At 38.2% G+C, this 24449-nt stretch overlaps 1 protein-coding gene and 1 pseudogene across 12 annotated transcripts in view; one reads left to right on the top strand and one right to left on the bottom strand.

The window, feature by feature from the left end:
- SYTL4 (synaptotagmin like 4) overlaps positions 1-24449 on the top strand; it is a 79024-nt gene that overhangs the window by 9880 nt on the left and 44695 nt on the right. The window lies entirely within an intron of this gene.
- LOC112925753 (ubiquitin-conjugating enzyme E2 B pseudogene) lies at positions 3661-4160 on the bottom strand (annotated as a pseudogene).

Below are 24449 nucleotides of genomic sequence, written 5' to 3'. Positions count from 1 at the left end.
TTTCTCTCTCTCCTCCCTTAGCTCAGGAAACTCTAAAATCTATTTTACCCAGTCTCTGGCCATTCCCTTTTGATCTCTTTTGAACTTATTTCTTAACTACTTTGGAAACTTTCGTGTGACTAGGGATCTGACTACATTTTTATTACTTAACCCAACAAAAATGATATATATCTTCTGTTCTCCTTTCCACATCTCATTCCCCAGAGGTAACAATATTAAATTTGTGTCTCTTTCCAGACATTTTCTATGCCTATATAAAATATTTCCTTCCTCCCATCCATCCATCTATCCATCCATCATCCATCCAGCATGTTAAAAATACAAATGGAATCATAATGTATATGTTTTGCAATGGATTTTTTTATCTAATGGATTTTTACTTAATATTTGTGGCAAGCCTTCAATGTCAGTAAAAATAGAACTCTTTCTTTTTAACAGTGGCATAGATGTCTTAAAATGTATGTGTAAAAGGAGGAGTTAAGATGGCTGAGGATTAGGGGGACCCTAAGCCTGTCTTGTCCCTCAAACACAGCTAGATAGTTATCAAATCATTCTAAATGCCCAAGAAATCAATCAGAGGTCTGAGAGGACAAAAACTGCAAGTCTACAAGTAGAAAAGTGACTACCTTTTGGAAGGCAGGAGGTGTGGAGAATTGAATTGGGGGAGATACTGCTGTGTCTACAGCAGTAGGGAGGAAGCCTCCTTATGGAGGATACTGTAAAGTATCATACACAGCAGAGCACAAAATCTGAACTTTTAGAAGTTTGCTGTGGTTGGGGATATTCCTGGCTTACAGGTGCTCAGGTGACAAGCTGGGGTAGAATCCCAGGTGTGACACCATTGTCTGATGTCTTGGAATCCATCCCCTGGATTCCAAGAAGAATGAGTGGTACTTAAGTGCAGCACTATTCCCAGGCATAGGAACAGGGATACTGGCTGAGTCTTGGTGTCAGCTGTCTGCTCTGTTTTGCCATAAACTGTGAACTGTGAACCTCAGTCCTGCAACTGCTTTCCTGTGATATGCTGGCAAATGGCAAAAGCATGATGAGACCCTCCCTCACAGAAACATTGTGGGTCCAAGCCACGGAAGTCCCTAAAATTTGGAGTTTTGAAACTCAGTCACAGGCCTAAGATAAAAAAAGCTCATACACAGGCAGGGTGAATGCAGGGTTCTGACAAAAACAGGGGACACAAGAGTGATTGATTGCTCTTCTGTGAGGTTTCACTGAAGATGGGGGATGCAGACTTTCACCTCCAGGGCTAGAGAGCTGGGCACTGCCATATTCATCCCATCAATCAGCACTAAAAGCTTTCAGGGAGCAAAAGACTGCCACCTCGTGGAGGCTGGAGCTGCTTACACGAAGGCGCACACCACTGTGCCCAGGAGTTGCATTTCCACTAGGGCAATTCCACCTGAGAATCAGTAAAACAGGCCCCTCCCCCAGAAGACCAGCGTGATCAACTTGCTTGTACCAAGTTTACTGATCATAGACTACTGCAAAGCTTTAACTGTAAGGGGAAAACAGGATCTAGTTTCCTTTTTGCTTTTGTTCTTTATTTTATTATTATTTAATTTCATTTTATTCCTATTTTTAAAATTCCTTTAAAAAACCTTTAATTATTGGGATCCCTAGGTGGCACAGCAGTTTGGCGCCTGCCTTTGGCCCAGGGCGTGATCCTGGAGGCCACGGGATCAAATCCCACGTCAGGCTCCCAGTGCATGGAGCCTGCTTCTCCCTCTGCCTGTGTCTCTGCCTCTCTCTCTCTCTCTCTCTGTATGACTATCATAAATAAATAAAAAAATTAAAAAAAACCCTTTAATGATTAATTTAAAACTTTTAAATTTATATATTAATATGTATATTTTTGTTTACTTTTCTTTTATTATTTTTTGTTTTGGGACCTAAGTTCTCTCTCTCTCTCTCTCTCTCTCTCTCTCTTTTTGGTCAATTCTCCCAAATTAATATCCAAGTTTATTTTTTGTATACTTTTTATTGGAGTTTGATTTGCCAACATATACTATTAACACCCAGTGCTCATCCCGTCAAGTGCCCCCTCAGTGCTCATCGCCCAGTCACCCCAACCACCCGCCCACCTCCCTTTCCACTACCCCTTTTTCGTTTACCAGAGTTAGGAGTCTCTCATATTCTGACGCCCTCTCTGATATTTCCCACTCATTTTCTCTCTGTTCCCCTATAATCCCTTTCACTATTTTTTATATTCCCCATATGAATGAAACCATATAATGATTGTCCTTCTCCGATTGACTTACTTCACTCAGCATAATACCCTCTAATACCATCCACATCAAAGCAAATGGTGGGTATTCATCATTTCTAATGGCTCAGTAATATTCCATTGTATACATAGACCACATCTTCTTTATCCATTCAACTTTTGATGGACACCGAGGCTCCTTCCACAGTTTGGCTATTGTGAACATTGTTGCTATAAACATTGGGGTGCAGATGTCTCAGCTTTTCACTGTATCTGTATCTTTGGGCTAAATCCCCAGTAGTGCAATTGCTGGGTCACAGGGTAGCTCTGTTTTTAACTCTTGGAGGAACCTCCACACAGTTTCCCAGAGTGGCTGTACCAGTTCAAATTCCCACCAACAGTGCAAGGGGGTTGCCCTTTCTCCGCATCCTCTCCAACAGTTGTTGTTTCCTGTCTTGTTAATTTTCCCCATTCTCACTGGTGTGAGGTGGTATCTCATTGTGGTTTTGATTTGTATTTCCCTGATGGCAAGTGATGCAGAGCATTTTCTCATGTGCATGTTGGCCATGTCCATGTCTTCTTTGGTGAAATATCTGTTCATGTCTTTTGCCCATTTCATGATTGGATTGTTTGTTTCTTGGGTGTTGAGTTTCATAAGTTCCTTATAGATCTTGGATACTTATCTTGGTGAAGTCCCAATAGTTCATTTTTGCTTTTGTTTCTCTTGCCTTCATGGATGTATCTTGCAAGAAGTTACTGTGGCCAAGTTCAAAAAGGGTGTTGCCTGTGTTCTCTTCTAGGATTTTGATGGAATCTTGTCTCACATTTAGATCTTTCATCCATTTTGAGTTGATCTTTGTGTATGGTGAAAGAGAGTGGTCTAGTTTCATTCTTCTGCATGTGGATGTCCAATTTTCTCAGCACCATTTATTGAAGAGACTTTTTTTCCAGTAGAGAGTCTTTCCTCCTTTGTCGAATATTAGTTGCCCATAAAGTTGAGGGTCCACTTCTGGATTCTCTCTTCTGTTCCATTGATCTATGTGTCTGTTTTTGTGCCAGTACCACACTGTCTTGATGACCACAGCTTTGTAGTACAACTTGAAATTTGGTATTGTGATGCCCCCGACTCTGATTTTCTTTTTCAATATTCCCCTGGCTATTCGGGGTTTTTTCTGATTCCACAGAAATCTTTTTTTTTTTTTATTTGAAAAAAGTTCAGATTTACAAAATGTGTATCATTCTGTCATGAAAACTCTGCACCAACATTATACACTTGGAAAAAAATACAAACAGGATATATTACAAATTTATGTAAGCAATAACTTAGTTCACACCATGCAATAAAAAGTACAATAATCAATATATACAAGCTTTTGTAGCTTCTAAACTGAAGGACTTCTTTTTTCTGCAGAATCCTTAAAACTTATGGCACTTAAAATTTGTTAGCCTTTCTACTGAAAGGTTAATTATACACAACAATGATGAAAAAAATTAACAGACAAGTTGTCTATTATGAATCATTCCAGCTTTGTTCAACAATGGTTGAAACTCTTTTCTCATATTCTCGTTTGTTTTCCTGATAAAGCTGTGCTGCCTGGCTATTGGCTGGACTGTTTGGATTTGGATAATCCAGCAGAGACTGAATTGATGTTAAGATAGAAGGTACATCATATGCTGGACTCCATCAATTCTGAAGGATATCATTTGGATGAAACATTTTGGATAAAAACCCAACAGTTAGTGGTTTATTTGGATACTCTTCAGAAAATTCTATTACTAGTTTAAAAGTACCATCTTCAAAGGGTGTCTCCCTTGGGTCCAAATATAACTGCATTCCACTGCATAATGTTGTTTACAGATGGCATGCCACTGACACCCACAGGTGGGTCCTCTTGGAATCGCTTCAATCCCGCATGAGCCTCCTCCGGGCCAGAGTTGACATGCTCCCCAGCTGCCCCGGGGTCAGTCTGATTCCACACAAATCTTAAGATAATTTTTTCCAACTCTGGGAAGAAAGTCCATGGTATTTTGATAGGGATTATATTATATGTGTAAATTGCCCTGGGTAGCATTGACATTTTCACAATATTAATTCTTCCAATCCATGAGCATGGAATGTTTTTCCATCTCTTTGTGTCTTCCTCAATTTCTTTCAGAAGAATTCTGTAGTTTTTAGGGTATAGATCTTTTATGTCTTCGGTTAGGTTTATTCCTAGGTATCTTATGGTTTTGGGTGCAATTATAAATGGGATTGACTCCCTAATTTCTCTTTCTTCTGTCTCATTGTTAGTGTATAGAAATGCCACTGATTTCTGGGCATTGATTTTGTATCCTGCCACACTGCCGGATTGCTGTATGAGTTCTAGCAATCTTGGGTTGGAGTCTTTGGGTTTTCTATGTACAGTATCTTGTCATCTGTGAAGAGGGAGAGTTTGACTTCTTTGCCCATTTGAATGCCTTTTAGTTCTTTTTGTTGTCTGATTGCTGAGGCTAGGACTTCTAGTACTATGTTGAATAGCAGTGATGAGAGTGGACATCCCTGTCGTGTTCCTGATCTTAGGGGAGAGGCTCTCAGTTTTTCCCCATTGAGAATGATATTTGTTGTGGCCTTTTTGTAGATGGCTTTTAAGATGCTGAGGAATGTTCCCTCTATCCGTACACTTTGAAAAGTTTTGATCAGGAATGGATGCTGTATTTTGTCAAATGCTTTCTCTGCATCTATTGAGAGGATCATGTGGTTCTTGTTTTTTCTCTTGTTGATGTGATCTATCATGTTGATTGTGTTACGAGTGTTGAACCAGCCTTGCATCCCGGGGATAAATTCCACTTGGTCATGGTGAATAATCTTAATGTATTGTTGGATCCTATTGGCTAGTATCTTGTTGAGAATGTTTGCATCCATGTTCATCAGGGATATTGGTCTATAATTCTCCTTTTTGGTGGGGTCTTTGGTTTTGGAATAGAGGTAATTCTGGCCTCATAAAATGAGTTGGAAATATTCCATCCCTTTCTATCCTTCAGAACAGCTTTAGTAGAATAGGTATTATTTCTTCTTTAAACATGTGCTAGAATTCCCCTAGGAAGCCATCTGGCCTTGGACTTTTGTGTCTTGGGAGGTTTTTGATGACTGCTTCAATTTCCTCCCTGGTTATTGGCCTGTTCAGGTTTTCTATTTCTTCCTGTTACAGTTTTGGTAATTTGTGGTTTTCCAGAAATGCATCCATTTCTTCTGGATTTCCTAATTTATTGGTGTATAGCTGCTCATAATACTTTTTAAAAATCGTTTGTATTTCCTTGGCATTTGTTGTGGTATCTCTTCTTTTATTCATGATATTATTAATGTGAGTCTTTTCTCTTTTCTTTTTAATAAGGCTGGCTTGGGGTTTATCTATCTTATTAATTCTTTCAAAGAACCAACTTCTGGTTTTGTTGATCTATTCTACAGTTCTTCTGGTCTCTATTTCATTGAAATCTGCTCGAATCTTTATTATGTCTCTTCTGCTTGGTGTAGGTTTTATTTGCTCTTCTTTCTTCAGTTCCTTTAGGTGTGAGGTTAGCTTGTGTGTTTGAGTTTTTCCCAATTTTTTGAGGGATGCTTGTATTGCGATGTATTTCGCTCTTAGGACTGCTTTTGCCATATACCAAAGATTTTGTACGAGTGTATCTTTCTTTTCATTAGTGTCCATGAATCTTTGTAATTCATCTCTAATATCCTGATTGACCTATTTATCTTTTAAATGATGCTCTTTCACTTCCACTTGTTTGAGTTTCTTCCAGATTTCTTCTGTGATTGAGTTCTAGTTTCAAAGCATTGTGGTCTGAAAATATGCAGGGGACAATCCCAGTCTTTTGGTATCAGTTGAGCTGATTTGTGACCCAGTATGTGATTTATCCTGGAGAAAGTTCCATGTGCACTTGAGAAGAATGTGTATTCAGTTGCGTTTGGATGGAAAGTTCTGTATATATCTGTGAAATCCATCTGGTCCAGGGTATCATTTAAGGTCCTTGTTTCTTTGGTGATGTTGTGCTTAGAAGATCTGTCATTTGCAGAAGTGCCATGTTGAAGTCTACTACTATGAGTGTATTATTATCTAAGTATGTCTTCACTTTGGTGATTAATTGATATACTTGGGAGCTCCCACATTAGGGGCTTAAATATTCATGAGTGTTTGGTCTTCTTGTTGGATAGACCCTGTATGTATGATATATTGTCCCTCTTCATCTCCTACAACAGGCTTTGGAATAAACTCTAACTTATCTGATATGAGGATTGCTACCTCAGCTTTCTTTTGAGGACCATTTGAATGGTAAATTGTTCTCCAGCCTTTCATTTTCAGGCTGTAGGTAACCTTAGGTCTAAAATGAGTCTCTTGAAGATAGCAAATAGATGGGTCTTGCTTTTTTATCCAGTATGAAACCCTGCATCTTTTGATGGGATCACTTAGCCCTTTTATGTTCAGAGTAACTATTGAAACATATGAATTTAGTGTCATCGTAATACCTATTCAGTCCCTGTTTTTGTGGATTATTTCTTTGGGCATCCTCTTTCTTTTACAGGGTCCTCCTTAATATTTCTTGCAGAGCTGGTTTGGTGGTCACAGATTCTTTGTTTCTGCCTATCTTGGAAGCTCTTTATCTCTCCTTCTATTCTGAATGAGAGCCTTGCAGGATAAAGTATTCTTGGCTGCATGTTCTTCTCATTTAGGACCCTGAATATATCTTGCCAGCCCTTTCTGGCCTGCCAGGTCTCTAGAGCGGTCTGCTGTTAATCTGATATTTCTCCCCATATGAATTAAGAATCTCTTGTCTCTTGCTGCTTTAAGAATTTTCTTTTTGTCTTTGGAATTTGCAAGTTTCACTATTAAATATCAAGGTATTGAACAGTTTTTTATTACTTTTTTTTGGGGGGGGGTCCTCTTGGATCTGAATGCCTGTTCCCTTCCCCAGATTTTGGAAGTTCTCAGCTATGATTTGTTCAAATATACTTTGTGGTCCCCTCTGTCTCTTGGGTTTTTTGGAATCCCAGTTAGACGTATATTCTTCCTTCTCAAGCTATCATTTATTTCCCTAAGCCTTTCCTCTTGGGGTCTTAATTGTTTTCCTTTTTTTTCCTCAGCTTCCTTCCTTACCATCAATTTGTCTTCTGTGTCAGTCACTCTCTCTTCCATTTCATTAACCCTAGCAGTTAGAACATCCAGTTTGGATAGCATCTCAATTAATCTATTTTTAATTTCGGCTTTAGTAGATTTCAATTCTGCAATAACAATGTCTCTAGAGTCCGCTTATACTTTTTTTCCAGAACCACCAGTAGCTTTATAATTGTACCTCTGGGTTGAATTTCTGACATCATATTTAAATCCAGATTCTGTAACTTCTTGGCAGAGAGTACTTTTTCTGGTTCTTTCTTTTGTGGTGAATTCTTCCTTCTAGTCATTTTGTTCAGTGCAGAGTGGCTGTATGAGTGGGATGAGTCAAAAATATCAACTATGACCTAAGTAACATATGCCCTAGATGATTCTGAAGAGATCAGAGAACAGAAAATAATGGGAAAAAAGAACAGAACAAAATAAAACAAAAGGACCCCTAAAGTAAAAAACAAATTTTAAAACAGATTAGTAAAAATAAAAAGCAAAAAACCATAAACCATGAAAAAAAAAGAAAAAGAAAAAAATTAAAGAGGGAAATGAAAAAAAAGGAGGGGATGGTGGTGGTGAGGAAGTGGTAGTGGAGAGACAATGTAGTGTACCTGAGGGTCTTAGAGGGTGATCCTCTTGATTCTGAGTGTATCAAGTTCTGTATGTTAGACGATGCTCAGTCCCAAATTAATATAAACCAGCAATACTTGTAGAAAACCCCAACATTGACCACCAAAACATAAACAAGATAAAGGGGGGGGCAGAATGGGAAGGAAGAGAGAATATAATCTCACAGAATGAACCAACATGGTATTTCACTTGGTTCTGGGTGTATGTTGGTCGTGTTTTTGAAGGTACTAACTTCCACCATTGTAAAGCAAAACAAGGCAGAAAAAAGAAAAAAGAAAAACCCCTATCTCTTATATCTACCAAAATTAAAATGAATACGTTGAAGGGAGTCCAGAAGTGAGAAATATAGCGAAGACATGTAACTGTAGAAATATGAAAGTCAAAAAAGGAAAACACTTAAAAATGGAGAGCTGGTAAAATATTGTAGTTAAGGTGGGAAACCGAAAGGATATTGGAAATTTTTAGTCTGATATAAAGACAAGTCATAATGGAAACATAATGGGAAAAGAAACAAAAAAGGACCCTCTAGTTCTACATAATATTTTCCCTCAGTCCTGGAGATTTCCAGTACTGCTTAGTCAATAAACTTGTTCTTTCTTTTTTCTTCCAGCTGGTCTTCTGGGGGAGGGGTCTGCTCTGCTGATTCTCATGTGTCTGTGCCTGGGCATAGATGTCCAGCTCCCTGTGGGTTGCCGGGCTCAGTGAGAACTGTTTATCCTGTGAGGCCCCTATTCCCTGGTGGCCCCACCCCTCCCAGGCAAAGGGTGAAACAAGGATGAAAAAGAACAATGTTGGCAGCCAGATTTCCAGCTCTAGAGTCAGCTCCCACTAGTGCAGTCTCCCAATCTGCACTGGCTTAGATGCTCCCGGGGCTGGCGCAGGTGCACTGATCTGCACAGCTTGCAGGGTGCCCAGTGGCAGGAGAGTTCTCACTGTCATATGCCCTCCTCACTTCCACCTGTCCCAGGGGGAGTGCAGGATCATGGGCTTTGTCCGCTTGGGGACCTGGGATCTGGGGCCCTGTGCTGCTGGAATCGTGCTCCTGGAGCACACGGCTCCTGAAGGTAGCAGGGCACAGCCATATCCATCTGGAGTCAGTCTGCCTAACCAACTGGCTTCTCCCAAATGCCCCACCGGCTGTGCGCTCCAGCCCTTTATCGAGATTGGTCCAGTTTGTGGGGCCGGGATCTAGGTTCTTTTAAGAGGCAGACAAAAACACACCCAGGATCTAGTTTGTTTTGCTTTCTTTTCTTTTCCTTCTTTTTTATTTTGTTTTGTGTTTTTCTTTCTTAATTTCTTTTCTGGACAAAATGATTAGACAGAGAAATTCACCCTAAAAGAGAAATGGGAAGTAGAACTCATGGCCAAGGATTAAACCAGTATAGATATAAGTAAGATATCTGAACTAGAATTTAAAACAATGGTTATAAGCGTACTAGCTGGGTGTGAAAAAAGCTGAGTGTGAAAAAAGCATAAAAGACACTAGAGAATCCCTTGCTGCAGAAATAAAAGAACTAAAATTTAGTCAGGCCGAAATTAAAAATGCTATAACTGAGATGCAATCCCACGTTGAGGCCATAAAAACTAGGAAGAATGAAGCAGAGGAGCAAATCAGTGATATAGAAGATAAACTTATGGAAAATAATGAATCTGAAAAGAAGAGGGAAAGAAAGGTAATGCATCATGCAAGTAGACTTAGGGAACTCAGTGACGTATTAAAACATATAACATTTCTGGAGTCCCAGAAGATGAAGAGAGAGGAAAAGGGGCTGAAGGTTTATTCAAACAAATTATATCTAAAAGTTTGCCTAATCTGGGGAAGGAAACAGACATAAAAATCCAGGAAGTACAGAGAACTCCCATTAAATTCAACAAAAGCCAACCATTGCCAAGGCATATCATAGTTATATTCACAAAATACACAAGGAAGGATTCCTAAAAGCAGCAAGGAAAAAAAAAAGTCCTTAACCTACAAGGGAAAACAGAACGGTTCATAGCAGATCTATCCACAGAAACTTACCAGGCCAGGAAAGAGTGGCAGGAAATATTAAACATGCTGAATGGGAAAAATATGCAGGAAAGAATTCTTTATCCACCAAGGGTGTTATTCAGAATAGAAGGAGAAATAGAGTTTCCTGAACAAACAAAAACTGAAGGAGTTAGTGATTACTAAACCAGCCCTGAAAGAAATTTTAGGGGGGATTCTTTGAGTGGAGAAAAAAAACACCAAAAGCACCAAAGACTACAAATGACCAGAGAACATTACTAGAAATATCAACTTTACAGGTAACACGATGGCACTAAAATTATATCTTTCAGTAATCACTCTGAATGTGAATGGATGAAATGTTCCATTCAAAAGACATAGGGGACCAGAATGGGCAAGAAACAAGATCCATTTATATGCTGCCTCCAACAGACTCATTATAGACCTAAAGACATCTGCATATTGAAAATGATGGGATGGAGAACCATTTGTCATGCTAATGGACATCAAAAGAAAGAGTAGCCATACTTATATCAGACAAGCTAGATATTAAAACAAAGACCATAATAAAAGATGAAGAAGGGTATTATAGTTAAGGGATCTATCCATCAAGAAGATCTAACAATTGTAAATATTTATGCCTCCAACATGGAAGCATCCAAAATATATAAATCAATTAATAACAAAGAAACTCATTGATAATAATATAATAATAATAGGGGGTTTTAACAACGTATTTACATCAATGGGCAGATCATCTAAGGAAAAAATCAAGGAAACAATGGCTTTGAATGACACACTGGACCAAATGCACGTAATCGATATTTTCAGAACATTTCATCCTATAGCAGCAGATTACACATTCTTTTTGAGTGTACACGGAACATTCTCCAGAAGAGATCAAATACTGGGTTACAAATCATTTCTCAACAAGTACAAAAAAATCAAAATCATGCTATGTATATTTTCAGACCGCAACACTATGAAACTTGAAGTCAACCACAAGAAAAAATTCGGGAAGACATCAAATACATGGGAATTAAAGAACATGCTACTAAAGAATGAATGGGTTAACCAGGAAATTAAAGAGGTAATTTAAAAATACATGGAAGGAAATGAAAATGAAAACACGATAGCCCAAAGCCTTTGGGATACAGCAAAGGCAGTCCCAAGAGGAAAATATATACCAATACAAGCCTACCTCAAGAAGCAAGAAAAATCTCAAATACACAAACTAACCTTAAACCTAAAGGAGCTAGGAAAGAAACAGCAAATAAAGCCTAAAGCCAGCAGAAGAAGGGAAATAATAAAGATCAGAGCAAAAATAAATTATATGGAACCAAAAAAAAAAAAAACCCTAATAGAATGTATTAACGAACTAAGAGCTGGTTCTTCGAAAGAATTAACAAAATTGATACATCAAAAAGAAACGAGAAAGGTTGCAAATAAATAAAACCACGAATGAAAGAGGAGAGATCACAACCAACACCAGAGAAATGTAAGCAATTATAAGAGAAAATTATAAAAAATTATATGCCATTGAACTGGGAAACCTGGAAGAAATGGACGAATTCCTAGAAACCACCAAACTACCAAAGCTGAAATGGGAAGAAATAGAAAATTTGAAGAGACCCATAACCAGCAAAGAAATTAAATCAGTAATAAAAAATCTCCCAACACACAGAAGTCCTGGATTAGATGGATTCCCAGAGAAATTCTATCAGGCATTTATTTTTTTTCAAAGATTTTATTTATTTATTCATGAGAGACACACACACAGAGAGAGGCAGAGACACAGGCAGAGGGAGAAGCAGGCTCTATGCAGGGAACCCAATGTGGGACTCGATCCCGGGTCTCCAGGATCACGCCCTGGGCTGAAGACAGGTGCCAAACCACTGAGCAACCCAGGGATCCCCCTCTACCAGGCATTTAAAGAAGAGTTAATAGCTGTTCTTCTCAAATTGTTCCAAAAATGGAAATGGAAGGAAAACTTCCAAACTCATTCTATGAAGCCAGCATTACCTTGATTCCAAAACTAGACAAAGACCCCACTAAAAAGGAGAATTGCAGGCCGACATCCCTGATGAACATGGATGCAAAAATTCTCAACAAAATACTAGCAAATTGAATTCAACAGTACATTAAAAGAATTACTTACCATGATCAGGTGGGATTTATTCCTGGACTGCAGAGGTGGTTCAGTATTTGCAAGTCAATCAACGTGATACGCCACAATAATAAAAGGATGAGAACCGTATGACCCTCTCAATAGATGCAGAAAAACATTTGATAAAACGCAGCATCCTTTCTTGATTAAAAAACCCTCAACAAAGTAGGGATAGATGGAACATACCTCAGTATCATAAAGGCCATAATGAAAGGCCCGCATCTAATAACCTCCATCTCAATGGGAAAAAACTGAGAGCCTTCCCCTACTGTCAGGAAGAAGACAAGGATGTCCACTCTCACCATTACTATTTAACACAGTAGTGGAAGCTTTAGCCTCAGTGATCAGACAACAAAAAGAAGTAAAAAGTATCCAAATTGGCAAGGAAGAAATGAAACTTTCACTATTTTCAGACAACATGATACTCTGTGCAGAAACCCTGAAAGACTCTACAAAAAAATTTTTAGAATACATGAATTCAGCAAAGTTGCAGTATATAAAATTAATGTGCAGAAATCTGTTGCATTTCTATACACCAATAATGAAGCAGCAGAAACAGAAATCAAGGAATCAATCCCGTTTGCAATTGCACCAAAACCCATAAGATACCTAGGAATAAACCTGACTAAAGACGTGAAAGATCTGTACTCCAAAAACAATAGAACACTTATGAAAGAAATTGAAAATGACACAAAGAAATGGAAGAGCATTCCATGCTCATGGAGTAGAAGAGCAAACATTGTTAAAATGTCTCTACTACCCAAAGTAATCTACTCATTTAATGCAATTCCTATCAAAATACTGACAGTATTTTTCACAGAGCTAGAACAAATACTCCTAAAATTTTATGGAACCACAGAAGACCCTGAATAGCCAAAGCAATTCTGAAAAAGAAAAAAGAAACTGGAAGCATCATGATAATGGATTTCAAGCTATTTTACAAAGCCATAGTCATCAAGATAGTATGGTACTGGCACAAAAACAGACACATAGATCAATGGAACAGAATAAAGAACCCAGAAATGGACCCACAACAATATGGTCAACTAATCTTTGACAAAGCAGGAAAGAATACCCAATGGAAAAAAGACAGTCTCTTCAACACATGGTGTTGGGAAAATGGGACAGCAACTTGAAGAAGAATAAAACTGGACCACTTTCTTACACCATACACAATTTCAAGCTGGACAAAAGATCTAAATGTGAGATAGGAAATCAAAATCCTAGAGGAGAACACAGGCAGCATCCTCTTTGACCTCAGCCATAGCAACTTCTTATTAGACATGTCCCTGGAGGCAAGGGAAACAAAAGCAAAAATGAACTATTGGGACTTCATCAAGATAAAAAAAGTTTCTGTGAAGTCAACAATCAACAAAACTAGTAAGTAGCCCACAGAATGGGAGAAGATATTTTCAAATGACATATGTGATAAAGAGTTAGGATCCGAAATCTATAAAGAACCTACCAAACTCAACACCCAAGGAACAAATAATCCAGCTAAGGAATGGGCAGAAGACATGAATAAATCCTTTTCCAAAGAAGATATCCAGATGGTTTACAGACACATGAAAAGATGCTCAATATCACTAATGATCAGGGAAACACAAATTAAAACCATGATGAGCTACTACCTCACACCTGTGAGAATGGCTAAAATTACACAAGAAACAACAGGTGTTGGTGAGGATGTGGATAAAGGGGAACCCTCCTGTACTGTTGGTGGGAGTGCAAAGTGGTGCAGCCACTCTAGAAAACAGTATGAAGGGTCCTCAAAAAGTTAAAAATAGAGCTATCCTATGATCCAGCAATTGGCCTACTAGGTATTTATCCAAGGAATACAAAAATACAGATTCAAAGTTGTACATGTATCCTGATGTTTATAGAAGCACTGTCAACAATAGCCAAACTATAGGGAGAGCCCAAATGTCCATAAACTGATGAGTCGATAAAGATGGGTAAGGATGTGATGATATATATGTGTGTGTGTGCGCGCACACACACATACACACACACACTATGGAATATTACTCAGCCATCAAAAATGAAATCTTGCCATTTGCAACAATGTGGGTGGAGCTAGAGTATATTATAATGTTAAGAGAAATAAGTCAGAGAAAGACAAATACCATATAATTTCACTCCTATATGGAATTTAAGAAAGAAACCAGGTGAACATATGGGAAAGGGGAAAAGTTAAAAAGGAGAGAAGGAAACAAGCCATAAGAGATTCTTTTTTAAAAAAGATTTTATTTATTTGAGAGAGGGAGTGTGAGCACAGGAGCCGGGGATTGGAGGGAGAGGCATAAGGAAGGAGAGGGAGGGAGCCCACCCAACGTGGGGCTCTATCCCAATACCTAGGGATCGTGACCTGAGCTGAAGACAGATGCTTAATCAACTGAGCCACCCAGGTGCCCCTCCCCCACCTTTTAAAAAAGATTTTAAGAGTTTTTAAAGATAGAGAACAAACTGAGGGCTGGGGGAGGGAGGTGAGTAGGTGACGGGCTAGATGGGTGATCAGTGTTAAAGAGGGCACTTGATATGATGAGCACTGGGGTTGTATGTAAGTGATGAATCACTGAATTCTATTCCAGAAACCAATATTACACTGTATGTTAACTAAGTAAAATTAAAAAACAAGAGATCATTTTCATATTTACTGGGAGGCATAAAAATGAAGTTTTTATTGTTGAAAAACAGGAATATATGCCAAAAAAAAAACAAAAGAAAAACAGTGACCTAGTATTCCATTATATGTATGTACCATAATTTACATAATCACTTTCTTATTGATATGTTTGTGTTATTGTATACCTTTTTTTTCTTATTCAAACACCAAGCATCCCTATGATATATATTTGTGTCTGTACTAGAATATCAGTAGGATAGTTTTTCAAAATGGAATGACTCCATGAAAAATGGTATGTGGTGCTCAAGATCCAGAGTGGTCTAGGAAGGTAAAGCCTGATTGCCATCCACTGGATTTAGGAGGTTCCTCTTGACCTTAGAGCAATTTCAGGTGGTGATTGGGGTGGAATGCTAGACTTTGGTAGGTTGAGAAATGATTGAGGATACGAGGAGGTATAGATAATGAATATAGAGAATTCCTTGGAGAAATATGACTCTGAATAACAGAGAGAGTGTAGTATGGGAAAGGTTGAGATCTAGGGATGGGCTTTTTTTTTTTTTAATTTAGCAGGGACTAAATTTTTTTAAGGCTTTTAAATCATTTTTAAAAGGTGATGGGAAGGAAGGGATAATTAGTGGAGCAAATTCTTTGCCTTTACAGGGCAAAGTTTTTCTGCTGGATGGGAGAGGAATCAGAATGAAGTAGAGGGTTTACCCTTAAATAAGAGGAAGTACATTACAGGTGGGAAGAACAAAAAGTGAATATAGAGGAAAATAGGTTTACAGATTTGGTGACAGGAACTTGTCTGAGGGCATTTATGTTTTTCTGTTATGTAACAGGAAAGGTCATCCTTTTGAGCAGTGGTTGAAGTGGGGCAAGGTTTGGGTTGGAGATCTGCAGTGTTTGAGGAAGGTTTAAAATAGTTATTGTGGTGAGCAGGAAAGCATAGTTGGAGTGTCAGGCAGTGTTGACGTGAGCTTGGTGACTGAGAATTCATATTGATAACCTACCAGACTGTGATTTTTTTTCCCAGCAGATCTCAGCAGCCCCGGTGCAGGCATAAAACACAATTGGGCTTTTCTAGGGTTATGTTTTTTTTATAAGATATATACAATTAAAATGGGTTATTGAAAATATTGACAGAGTGAAGTTGAAACGATAGAATTCAAACTGTCTAGGAACAGAAGTGAAGAAGCAGAAGGGTATTTGAATTAGCGATATCAAAAGGGAAGTCCTGGATGATAAGCTCTTAGGTGTGCCTGAATGACATTTAATATTTTTGATGCCAGCTCATTTAATCAACAAATATTTATTGTATGCATATTATGTGCCAGACAGTGCTCTGGGCACCGAAGGTACAGAGATGAACAAAACAAAGTCCCTTATCTCATACAGCTTACTATCTAGTGGGGGAGATTATTCATTTTTCTGAAAGGGCATCCTCATTCATATGCTGATTACTGATTATGAGTTATATTTAGAACTAATAATGATAAGGTCAAATATTTACATATGCAGAGTGAGGAGAGTTCAGCTAGACATTTTGAGTGCCTTGCTTTATTGTAAGTTATATTAACTGAATTATGAAAATTTATACCTCCCCCCTTAAAACTTTTTAAGGTACTTTCATTTGGTATGTCAGAATTGAAGATAAAACAAATATATACACGTGTGATTTGAACATTTTAGCAGTTTTAATTTTTATATGCTTTAGGAGTTTTTAATATCAGGTTATTTCTTCTAGCTATAGACCAGATGTTGATAATGCATGTACCAATCTTGTTCTAGGGATTTGATATAATGTGTTAAGTAATTATGGTTAAGCAGTTTAGAAGGGAAAGAAGGCTTGTAGTATGTTCATATTTTTACCTTTATTTTGTATTCTTCAATCTATACCTACTCTTCTATGTATATATATATATTATGTATATATTTATTGATATTTTATTTGAAAGAAATTAGCATTTATTTGATGTCTTATAGGCTTTAAATAAACCTTAAAATTATCTGCTACACATACAGAAAAATTTAAGTTCAATCATAGGTCATTTGATTGTGTTTAAGGTTTCTGTAGCCATAGCTAGATCACAGCTCTCCTAAAATCAAAAAAGAAACCAAATGCATGAAATCACAGTTAGGTGTGAACATGGGCTGGATTTGTCACAAACCATCATGATTTCTCATCTAAGGGAACTGCGTGGGTGATTTTTAGGTGACATGGCCTGCAAGAAAGAACTAGATGATTAGCGAGAATTCAGTTTAGAAATCCCTACCATCTGTGATCCTGGTAGGAGAGGGTCTCCTATGCAAGGGTGATGGTTTATAAAAGCTTGTTGACTAAGGAAAGATAGTGGTGTTGCACACAGCCATGAGACTTCTTGAAAAATGACAAGGTATCAGCTCTTACCAGACCTAAAAAAATTGTTTTATGCATATGAATGAGCTGGATTTTAAAACAGTATATATTTTTTCAGTTGGGGATTTTTGATCTTTTTAAACCTTTGGGCTGTTAAGGAAAGGGACTTTGGCAGAGAAGAGGATGAACTGGCCATATCCCAAACCCCATCAACCTCATGGGGCTCTTGTGAACCTTCCTGGTTTATGTGAGAGGTAGCTTTAAGTATAGGTCTTGCAAGCTGGAAAGCCAAATGGTATTTGACATATATATGCATTTCTCCTGTTGCCAAGGGTGGTATTTGGACACATGGTCTTGTTTTTATGATCTTTTATATAGACTTATTCTATGCCCCATGTTTATGGAGATCTTTCTTCGAGGATTCATGGTAGGTTTAAGATGTCTGGAGTTGCGGAGGAGCATGAAAAAAGTGTGAAATCATGAAAATAAGACCATATTTCTTTGTATCCAAAAAACCACTCTGCAGGAGAAATATATATATTAAGACACCCAGCTTCCCCCTGGGCCTTACTTTAGAGAAGTATGTATTATGTTTAAGTGGGAATTTCTTCAAACCATTTATGAACAGAATTTGGTGGTATTGAAAGGTAACCATGTGGTTTCAGTCTGGAGCAAGTTGTCCCCAACTATGATTCTCAGAACTAACAAAAGAGATTATATTTTAGTTACATCCCCCATATGCTCCTACTGCCCTTTAGAACAGATATCCTGGATGAGGGGAGGTCAGAGGGCTGAAATAGTAAGCCTGACTGAGGGCCTCTCAAATGTTCACTGTTACTGAGGACTTTTTAAAAAACTACAGTTACTGAGGGTAAGGTGCCCCTTTTCCAAATATTACCACATATAAGCAATATTATCAGAAAAAAGTAGAGACTGTATAGCATAGCAGTTAAGAGCTCAAACTCTAGAACCAGCCTGCCTGGGTTCAAAGGCTAGATTGCCAATTACAGGATGTATGACCATGGGCAAGTTATTTATTTGATCAGGGTGTGCCTCCCTTTCTTCACTTGTAAAACATGAGAATATAGTATCTGCCTCACAATATGATCATGAGGACTACCTCATCTATATGAAGTGCTTAGAAAAAGTGCCTGGTACACAGTAAGCATTATAGAAATATAAGTTGCTTTCTTCTCCTCCTCTTTCTTCATCTTCATCAATTGGTGGATATCTTTAAGATATCTAAAACTGCTAATGCCTCAGTATATGCAAACTCTACTTTTGTAGAACCAGTTTTGAAAAACGATTGTCAGGGGCCAAAGAACCTAGTGCAAGCCCCAGATCTTGAGAGGTAGTTATAAATTTCTCATTGTTAGGGGAAAATAACAACTTGGCTACCAAAACACTTTTGAGGATGGACCCCAGTGTAGGGAGGCCTAGGCACATTGTCTGCAATTGTGGGGGTCTGGACTCTAGTGGACCACTGGGAAGCCTCAGTTGCCCTTTGGGTTTGGAGCCTTGATTCTGATTCTCTACTTTATCACCACTCTTGTTTTTCTTCTTTTGATCCTATTTTTAAAATTATGCTATTTTGTTTTGTTATATGTATCCTTTTAAGTCATTTTAAATCCTGTCTGGAACGGTGTGTAAATAAATATATTTTAAACTAATCATATCCAGTTACTAACATTTGCTTAATATTTATGCCTGTCAGCCTACCTCCATGCAAAGTGGTATGGTGACTTTCCATCTGGGAAAGACTACTGATCAGATTTCTCAAATATCATAGTAAGATGTCGAAACAGCCATATGCTTGTATCGTTTTCAAAGCATATGATTAATAATAATTAAAATTAAACAGCTACCAAATTGGCTGCTTATTCTAGACTGGGCACTATGCTATGTCCTTTACTCATGATGTACACTGGAATCCTCACAGCCTTAGGCAAGAGCTCCTATTATTAATCACTACTTTTACAAATGGGGAAACAGATTCAGGGAGGTCAAATAACTTAACCAAGATCACACAGCTAAAAAAAAGTGGTGAAGCTCTGATTGGGAGTCAGGCAGTCTGGCCACAGATCTAGTGCTTAGAGGCACTATTCTAAGCAATAATGCTCTTAATTAGAAATCTAGCACACCAGAACTCAAAGTCCTAGTAGAAGAGGCTGTTCTGTGTTACAGAACATTCATGGGTTATGCAGGTTTTACCTGAGTGTTATGCTTTCAATATGCCCCTTCCCATCTCTACTACCACTGCCTTCTCCTTTGGGCTCTCATCATCTGCCCCCTGGATTTATATCACAGCCTTCTCAAACCTATATTCTACATAACTGTCAGAGTGGTCTAATAAGCTTTTGCCTTACCTAAAACTCTTAAATGCTTCCTGTTGTCAAAGGCTAATTATCCATGTTTCAGAGCATAGTACATCAAACTCTTCCTCTTGCATAATAGGATCCCCACCCCCTGTTTCTTCCACACCTTCCCTTACTGTTTACTATCCAGTGTTGCTGTACTGCTTGCCCATACCATGTTGCTTTAATGCTTTGTGCTATACTTCATTAACCAACTGGTACACAGTACTTAAAACCAGTTCACGTGCTATCGCTGGTATCTTTTTCTAGTTCCCTTTCCCTTTCCCCAAGTTGGAGTAGGTGTCCCACCTTGGTATTCTCATAATACTTTGTGAATATATTTCTTTGATCACCATGTTCTTTTATGAGGATCTATTTAAGTATTTCTTTTTTTTAGATTTTGTTTTTATTTATTCATGATAGACATAGAGAGAAAGAGAGGCAGAGACACAGGTAGAGGGAGATGCAGGCTCCATGCAGGGAGCCTGACACGGGACTCGATCCCTGGACCCCAGGACCATGCCCTGGGCCAAAGGCAGGCGCTAAACTGCTGAGCCACCCAGGGAACCCCTATTTAAGTATTTCTTTCAATAGACTGTGAACTGCTTTTGGGCAGGGCTATGCATGATTTTATCCTTAGCCAGTTAGCATAGCACTTAGCAAGTAGCTGGCCCTCTTAACCAGTGACTATTCTGTAAACAGTGCAGAATATAGAGCTTCAGGTCAGAGGAATGAAGTAGGATTTTGAAGGCCTGAAACCACACAGACATTCAAAGGTAACTACCAGGACAGTAGAGGGAAGTCTCACAGAAAAATCTTTGGGCCAGATACATTAACATGATTTAATCCGGGAACCAGAAGGGGCTTGGCGGGGGCGGGGGGTGGGGGTGGAGGGGGGGCAGATGGGGGGGAGTAGGAGTCTGTATCCAAAGAAAACTTCGAAAGACTGAGAAACCAGATTTAGCAGTTTTGCAGTTTGAATCTACCTTAAATTTGTTTGAATGGACTTATTAGATATCTAAAACCAGGTACATTTTAATAAAATATTTAGAGTTATTTTCTTGCAGGGACATCACCCTAAAATTGAAAGGGACAGTTGATAAAGTAACCAACACAGTATCCAGTAGAAACATATTATGGACTATAAGCAGTGTTGCATGTTCACTCAGCTGTTACCAACCAAAAAATGATATCAGTTGGTGCCTTTATGCATAGGTGGCTAAATCCAAACAAGGAGGTTTAGGGAAATCCTGCATTTCTGGGAGCTTTCTTTTCATGGAATCTTTTCCTTTTTTTCTTTTTTTTGTGAAGTGTACAGACTTACACATAATCAGTTTTGGTCTCACTTTTCTGTGCTCTGAAATCCACTCTGTTACCTTTAAATTTTCAAATAGTGTGTTTTTTTTCCCAAAGGGGGGTGGATTTTGCCACCTTTTAAGGCCTGTGCTTCACTGTGTTTTGGAAACCCATACATATAATAAGTATTAATTTTGACAGTGCTTAAGATTGGTCCACCTTACACTTGATGGGATGAGCACTATGTGTTATACTATATGTTGGCAAATTGAACTCCAATTTAAAAATTTACAAAAAAAATAATAAAAAAAGATTGATCTATCTCAGAAATTGTTACTGTCTTGGTTACAATTAGTTAATAGAGTTCACTTTGGAATGTACTTTATAGGACCACAAATCCCTATTCATTATGCTGCCCTACTTGCATCAGGGCAACTGCATTGATTTATTCTTTCCTAATTAGCATACATTATAAATATATGCAAGCAGAATCACGATAACATAGGCTAGTCAGTAAAAAAGGATTCCCTTCATCCTTCTTTAAGCAACACGTTTCCTAACTTTTTTGATCATTCTCCCTTACCACTAAAAATTTTGATCACCCCTAATACATGTATATTTATTTATAAATAATGTATTAACTGTACTAATATTATATAAGACATTCATTTCTATAAAAATAGAAATAAAGATATAAGATGAACACTTTAAAAATTAATTTTAATATTTATTAATGGTATAATAACCTTTGCTCTCATTTTTTTTCTCTGCTCTCATTTTGATGAGAACACTGACATTAAATGTGCTTTGTTTAAACAAAATATTGGTTTATGATACAGCTATTTGTAGGTCTGATTCTAAGTTCTGTTTATTTTTTTTACTTGATTCAAGTGACTGTCAGAGCTGGAAAAAGGTACTTCACAAAACATATAAATCTAAAAATAAAAGAAGCCCATTGTTGATGCACTTACTAAATAATGATACTCAGTTCTGGGAAACAATTATGCAAACATTTTGTTGCTATTTCATCTTCTTGGCTCTGAGCATGCTGTCTTTTCACATTTTTAAATTCAGGTATAATTAACATACATTGTTATATTAGTTTCAGGTGTACAATATAATGATTCAACAATTTTATATGTTTCTCAGTGCAGCCACTGTGGGAAATACTATGGAGGTTCCTAAAAAAATTATTAATAGGGGTTCCTGGGTGGCTCAGTTGGTTAAGCATCTCCTTTTGGTTCAGGTAATGATCTCAGGTCCTGGGATGGGTTGAGCCCCAGTGTCACTGGGCTCCCTGCTCAGCGGGGAGCCTGCTTCACCCCCTCCTGCGGCCCATCCCCCTCCTTGTGCATTCTTTCCCCACTCCCGTCTCTCAAATAAATAAAATCTTTTTAAAAAATAAAAAGAGAATTCGTATATCATCCAGTAATTCCACTATTATCTTTTAACATTTTACTTTTTTTAAAATAATAACTTTATTTTTTATTGGTGTTCAATTTGCCAACATACAGAATAACACCTAGTGCTCATCCCGTCAAGTGCCCCCTCAGTGCCCGTCACCCATTCTCCCCTACCCCCCGCCCTCCTCCCCTTCCACCACCCCTAGTTTGTTTCCCAGAGTTAGGAGTCTTTATGTTCTGTATCCCTATCTGATATTTCCTACCCATTTCTTCTCCCTTCCCTTCTATTCCCTTTCACTATTACTTATATTCCCCAACTGAATGAGAACATATAATGTTTGTCCTTCTCTGATTGAGTTATTTCACTCAACATTATACCCTCCAGTTGCATCCACGTTGAAGCAAATGGTGGGTATTTGTCATTTCTAATGGGTAATATTCCATTGTACACATAAACCACATCTTCTTTATCCATTCATCTTTCAATGGACACCGAGGCTCCTTCCACAGTTTGGCTATTGTGGACATTGCTGCTAGAAACATCGGGGTGCAGGTGTCGCGGCGTTTCACTGCATCTGTATCTTTGGGGTAAATCCCCAACAGTGCAATTGCTGGGTCATAGGGCAGGTCTATTTTTAACTCTTTGAGGAACCTCCACACAGTTTTCCAGAGTGGCTGCACCAGTTCACATTCCCACCAACAGTGCAAGAGGGTTCCCTTTTCTCCGCATCCTCTCCAACATTTGTGGTTTCCTGCCTTGTTAATTTTCCCCATTCTCATTGGTGTGAGGTGGTATCTCATTGTGGTTTTGATTTGTATTTCCCTGCTGGCAAGTGATGCAGAGCATTTTCTCATGTGCATGTTGGCCATGTCTATGTCTTCCTCTGTGAGATTTATCTTCATGTCTTTTGCCCATTTCATGACTGGATTGTTTGTCTCTTTGCTGTTGAGTTGAATAAGTTCTTTATAGATCTTGGAAACTAGCCCTTTATCTGATAGGTCATTTGCAAATATCTTCTCCCATTCTGTAGGTTGTCTTTGAGTTTTGTTTACTGTATCCTTTGCTGTGCAAAAGCTTCTTATCTTGATGAAGTCCCAATAGTTCATTTTTGCTTTTGTTTCTTTTGCCTTCGTGGATGTATCTTACAAGAAGTTACTGTGGCCAAGTTCAAAAAGGGTGTTGCCTGTGTTCTCCTCTAGGATTTTCATGAAATCTTGTCTCACATTTAGATCTTTCATCCATTTTGAGTTGATCTTTGTGTACGGTGAAAGAGAGTGGTCTAGTTTCATTCTTCTGCATGTGGATGTCCAATTTTCCCAGCACCATTTATTGAAGAGACTGTCTTTCTTCCAATGGATAATCTTTCCTCCTTTATCGAATATTAGTTGACCATAAAGTTGAGGGTCCACTTCTGGATTCTCTATTCTGTTCCATTGATCTATGTGTCTGGTTTTGTGCCAGTACCACACTGTCTTGATGACCACAGCTTTGTAGTACAACCTGAAATCTGGCATTATGATGCCCCCATCTCTGGTTTTATTTTTTAAAATTCCCCTGGCTATTCGAGGTCTTTTCTGATTCTACACAAATCTTAAAATAATTTGTTCTAACTCTCTGAAGAAAGTCCATGGTATTTTCTTAGGGATTGCATTAAAAGTGTAAATTGCCCTGGGTAATATTGTCATTTTCACAATATTAATTCTTCCAATCCATGAGCATGGACTATTTTTCCATCTCTTTGTGTCTTCCTCAATTTCTTTCAGAAGTGTTCTATAGTTTTTAGGGAATAGATCCTTTACCTCTTTGGTTAGGTTTATTCCTAGGTATCTTATGCTTTTGGGTGCAATTGTCAATGGGATTGACTCCTTAATTTCTCTTTCTTCAGTCTCATTGTTAGTGTATAGAAATGCCACTGACTTCTGGGCTTTGATTTTTTATCCTGCCATGCTGCCAAATTGCTGTATGAGTTCTAGCAATCTTGGGGAGGAGGCTTTTGGGTTTTCTATATAGAGTATCATGTCATCGGTGAAGAGGGAGAGTTTGACTTCTTTGCCAATTTGAATGCCTTTAATGTCTTTTTGTTGTCTGATTGCTGAGGCGAGGACTTCCAGTACTATGTTGAATAGCAGCGGTGAGAGTGGACATTCCTGTCTAGTTCCTGATCTTAGGGGAAAGGCTCCCAGCGCTTCCCCATTGAGAATGATATTTGCTGTGGGCTTTTAAGATGTTGAGGAATGTTCCCTCTATCCCTACACCCTGAAGAGTTTTGATCAGGA

Source organism: Vulpes vulpes, chromosome X (assembly GCF_048418805.1).
Source record: "Vulpes vulpes isolate BD-2025 chromosome X, VulVul3, whole genome shotgun sequence".
Classification (NCBI taxonomy): domain Eukaryota; kingdom Metazoa; phylum Chordata; class Mammalia; order Carnivora; family Canidae; genus Vulpes; species Vulpes vulpes.
Note: the sequence above shows the minus strand (reverse complement) of the source record. Positions and strands in the feature narration are given on the sequence as shown.